Raw genomic sequence first — 5859 nt, forward strand, 5'->3', positions numbered from 1 at the left:
TATACCAAGTTCGGATAATAATAATAATAATAACAATGATGCCATTCATGATGAACACCGTCAACCAACAACAACAGCAGCAGCAGCAACAGCAACAAGATTTTCTATTCTTCAACAATCTTTGCGTCCTATTACCCTAAAAGTACTCATCAATTAATCTCCCTCTCTCATTTTCTCACATTTATATTATATATACATCTGTACCACTTGGACTAGTTTATTTTATTTACTCACATAATAATAACATCTCACACTACTAAAAAGTTTATGAAACCAACTTTTGAAAAAGAAAAGAATCGTTTCTATATAAAATTAATCAAAACTACGACTACGATCATCATTATCCTATTTTTATATCTTCGAGTGAATCAATGATACAAGAAATTGTGTTCATCACGCTACTAAGATTTTTGTGTTCTTGTGTGTGCAACATAGTTTGAGGACGTATCATACAGCATAAGCTTCCCAAGGAAAAAGAAGAATGGCTGCTTCTTGCATCAAGAGCCAAAGCACAGAAGGAAAATACTCAGCAGCGTCACCGGCGTCGCTCGTCCCGGGGAGCTAACGGCAATGCTGGGGCCGTCCGGGAGCGGCAAGACAACTCTCTTGACCGCGCTCGCCGGTCGCCTCGACGGAAAAGTTTCCGGCTCCATAACTTACACCGGCCGCCACGACACCGCCGCCGTGAAGCGCAAGATAGGCTTCGTCTCCCAAGACGACGTACTCTACCCTCACCTGACCGTCCAAGAAACCCTAAATTACGCCGCCATGCTGAGGCTCCCGAAGACGCTCACCAAGGAAGAGAAGCTTCAGCATGCAGACGCGATTATCGCGGAACTCGGCCTCACGCGGTGCCGGAACAGTCCCGTCGGCGGCGGAGTGTCGATTATCCGGGGAATCTCCGGAGGAGAGAGGAAAAGAGTGAGTATAGGTCTTGAGATGCTGATAAACCCTAGTTTGTTGTTTCTCGACGAGCCTACGTCGGGGCTGGACTCCACGACGGCTCAGCTGATCATGTCGGTGGTGCGAGGGCTCGCCCGCGGCGGCCGGACGGTGGTGACGACGATTCACCAGCCGTCGAGCCGGCTTTACAGGATGTTTGATAAGGTGGTGGTGCTTAGCGACGGGCAGCCGATTTATTCCGGTCAATCGGGTCGGGTCATGGAGTATCTTGAATGCATCGGGTATGCGCCAGCTTTCAACTTCGTCAACCCTGCTGATTTCCTTCTTGACCTTGCAAATGGTGAGTATAGTGATTATTTGATTTTGACCTTAGTTAGCTTGATTATTGGGTCTATATTCATTAATTATTCAATTAATTCAAGTATAGCGATGATGATGATTACGACCATGATATACATATAACATCTTGGATTTTTTTTGTGGGATTTTGTGGTGGGATGCCAGTTTCTCAAATTAGATTTGACCTGTTTCGACTTATACATGCACTCTCATGCATTATATTAATTAAGGATTTATTTGTTGTTAGTATTTCTCTTATTTTATTTGCTTAGATATGGTTTCTATATAAAAGTAATAAGTATATGGATCTGGCAATTTTAAGTTAGATAATATTGAAAGAGATAGTGATTGACACTTGTGACTTGTGGTCATTAACTATCAGGTGAAGGTTCATTTTCAAAGATTTTAAATAATGGTGGTGAGATAGGAGTTAAGGTCTTCTCTGAAGCTAGCTAGCGAAACTTGTTTGAAACATAGATAGCAATAGCTAATAACGAATAATGGGTCATTAGGAGCAGTAATTTGATTAGACATAATACCGAAATGGGGTCAATTTTTCACGACATGTGAGCTTTTTCTTCTGTTGGTAGATAGAGATCAACACAAGAAAAACTTTATGCTGTAAAAGGAGTTTGAAATGGTCCAAATCTCATGATGGCTAGATAAAGTTTTGTGAAAGATAGATATCTGTGTGTATGTGTGTCCATGTTTGTTTAAAAAAGAAATTAATTAGCTTATTAGCTGCTTTGTATTTATTAATTACCTTTGATTTTCCCAGAGATTAGCTTGTCTCCAAATCCAACTATAAGTTCTTTGGCATAAGAAAATTGTATAGAAGAATTTCTTTTTCTTTTTCTTTTTTTCCTCTTCAATCAAATTAAAGGTGCATATTTTTATTCTTTCTATTTTTTATTCAGTGACATTACTTTTTGCTCTCTTCTTTTGTGCTGTGCTAGGGGTACTTATTCTTATTTTGAAAGCAGAATCTTTTTTATTGGGAGAGGAATTTTCCTTCTCAAAACATAGCCATCAAGCCACATGAACAATTAAGTCCCTACCCAGTGTGGCACTACTAGCCATTATAGGACTACTAAAAAAAGTTCTTTTGATTTTTAAATTATGATGAGAAATTGAATTCAATTTCTTAGAATTAAATGCAGAGCATATTTGAAGCACAAATTCTATGATGGTGGAAACATCTTGAAGCATTGTACTATTAATTTCTATTACTTTTGATCATATGCCACAAAAATCAATAGTGTCCATCCATTAATCTTTTACACTCTGCTTGCAGGCATAGTTGCTGATGTCAAACATGACGATAATGTTGAACATCATGAGGATCAAGCATCAATCAAACAGTCCCTAATTTCATCCTACAAGAAGAACTTGTATCCTGCTCTTAAAGAAGAGATTCAACGAAATAATATTGACTCAGTAATATCATCAGGAACACCAAGAAGTAAGTCAAAATTTCATGCTCTCTTTGAATTCTTTTTCCTTTATTACTCCCTTCGTCCAATAATAAGTGATAGATCGACAAATATGTAACAGTTTTGTCGGTCCAGCACTTATTATTTGACGGGGTTATACTAATGTATAAACACCATGGCTAAATTTTATCATCAATCATTCTTGGGTAGGTTCTGATAATCAATGGAACACAACCTGGTGGGAGCAATTGAAGGTGTTACTTAAGAGGGGTTTACAAGAGAGAAGGCATGAATCCTTTTCTGGCCTTCGAATCTTCCAAGTTTTGTCTGTGTCCATTCTCTCAGGGCTTCTTTGGTGGCATTGTGATCACTCACACATACAAGATCAGGTATTATATAAAACCATGTTCTGTTTTTTCTCCTTTTTATGTGACAACTCAAGGATGGAGATCAGTTGTGCTGTTTGAACATCTCAAAGTTGAGAGTAATGAAATTGCAGATTCATGCAGTTACATTTTTTTCCTCTCAGATGTTAAAAGTTTTTTAAACTTATAAACTGATTGCAAGAATTACCAACTAAAATGTTATTTGATGTAGACAAATTTTAAGACTTGTAAAAAATAAATTTTCTTAGTACTTATAACAATGTTGCATTCTTTGACAGGTTGGACTCCTTTTCTTCTTCTCAATTTTCTGGGGATTCTTCCCTCTCTTCAATGCTATCTTTGCATTTCCTCTGGAGAGGCCAATGCTTGTGAAAGAAAGATCATCAGGAATGTACCATCTGTCCTCATACTACGTGGCACGAATGCTTGGAGACTTGCCAATGGAGCTTGTCCTCCCTACAATCTTTGTAAGCATCAGCTACTGGATGGGAGGACTAAAGCCTTCAGTAGTGACATTTGTGCTAACCCTCTTGATCATGCTTTTCAATGTCCTTGTATCCCAAGGAATAGGCCTAGCACTCGGTGCAATCCTCATGGATGTGAAGCAAGCCACGACTCTAGCCTCAGTGACCATGCTGGTGTTTCTCTTGGCTGGTGGCTACTACATTCAACATATGCCGCCCTTCATAGAATGGTTGAAGTATGTCTCCTTCAGTCACTACTGCTATAAGCTCCTTGTAGGAGTTCAGTATCCAGAAAATGATGTGTATGATTGTGGACATGGCTTGCTTTGTAGAGTAAGAGACTTTCCTGCTATAAAGTGTTTGGGGATTGAAAATTTGTGGGAAGATGTTGCAACATTGACTCTGATGTTAATTGGATACAGAGTTGTCGCATATTTAGCTTTGAGGATGGGGCAGCCTCACTGACTAACAATAAGGACTTTGAATTGTTATGAACAGATTTAGAGTTTGGTTTTTGTTTGAATTTCCCACCTTATGTAAAACTGGTGGGAATTCATTCAAATTGTAAGCAGAATATTTTAATGCCTTTTTGTGATTCTTAATTATTTGACATGAAATGAAGCAATCAGAATTGGTAGAGAAACTTGTGTCCAAAGTTTTTTTTCATCATCTAGTAAGAGGACAATGGTCTATTTTGCTGGCATAAAAAAGGTGGTTTTGGATCTTCCTATGCATGTGATTATTGTTGGAATTTGGAAACTTAGTTGTATTAAGTAAATGCATATAATTCTGTCAGCATTTGTGTTTTGTCTTGTCTATTTGTCAAACCAGGACAAGATTTTAAAAAAATAAAATAAAACTTCCATTCTTTTTTGTTATTTCTGCACTAAAATGGATTCATCCAAAGATGTTATGTTTGGCATGGAAATATCAGTTATATTAGTTGTAATTTGTAAATATCTGTATTATTATATTCCTATGCTGTTCTCACTGAATTTAATACAGAGCATTCTCCTTGTCAAGAATATATGGGACCAGTTTGATGAAATCTAGCATACACGCTGAAGTAATTTTCTACATGGAAAAATTGTAGTTACAGTATTACTTCAGTGTTTATGTAAAACGAGCTGTTACATCAATTTAAAATCTCGATACTCGAGAATTTTGTTGTTTTTAAACTTGAATTATTTTAAATGGTTGTTCTGGAGACTTAAACATGGTCCCTTCAAGTCATAGTTCTTACCATTTCTTTAACTACTAAACTATAAGTCTTTTTGCTTTTAAAGTGTCATATAAAAACAATAAAAAGCTGGCCAACAAATTGGGGGGCTAATACATTTTAAGAGGTTTATAATTCATAAAATTTTAGGCCATGCTAATCACAAGTCAACTGAAGGTCATCTCACCTACCAAACTTCAAACATCTATTAGATACTCAGAAAAAAGGGTTTTACATCAAACAATTAAAGTTAAATGCACATCAATTATATATTTCTTATGTATTTTTCTTTTGGTTCTTGGATAATGACATGCATATATGCATGATGAGATATCTCTGTCCTTGCCTTTACCAAAAGATTGTTTTAGTTGTTACCAACCAAAGAAAAAGAAAGGCCTAATTAATGAAACAAGAAGAAGGGATTGAGATTAATGCATGTGCATGTCTCAGCAGTTCAATCCCTACCACATGGTAGAATATGAATAATGATCCAATTTGCAATAATAATAACAATAATTATAATAATAATAATATAATATCTTCGAAATATGCCTTAGGTGAAGCTAGCTAAGCATCAGATGCTGCGTACATACAACAATAATGAACTTATCCGTAATATGACGCTTCAATTTTATTCTCTACTACAGTAGTAACAAATTGGTGTAAAAATATGCTCTAATTAATCTCATCAGCTATAAATGGATGTACCTGGTATAGTAGAAAATACATAGCAGTGATCGAACTAAGGTGAGAAACTCTTTTCTTATAGTGTGAAAATGGCACAAGCACAACCATCATCAATCAAAATCGAGAAACCATCATCGGGGCATGTCAAGAAAGTAGAGCATGTAGCCAAAGCCAGTGCCACCGCTCCCAAAGCTCCGGTCTCCATTAAGCCACCTCCAAAGAAAATTAACGAAAAGTCTCAAAATAAGAAGAATAATTCCAAGGTACACATAGATAAGAGTAATACAAATACCATTCTTCTTATCTCTTTGTTGAATATATTAAGATTTAATAAAATTATTTATTATATCTGAATATTTATTATAGAATATTACGTTTTTATTATTTTAATTTTTTTTATATCTATAAATATCCGTGTATATTATATT

Source organism: Arachis ipaensis, chromosome B09, assembly GCF_000816755.2.
Source record: "Arachis ipaensis cultivar K30076 chromosome B09, Araip1.1, whole genome shotgun sequence".
In the NCBI taxonomy this organism is placed as follows: Eukaryota; Viridiplantae; Streptophyta; class Magnoliopsida; order Fabales; family Fabaceae; genus Arachis; species Arachis ipaensis.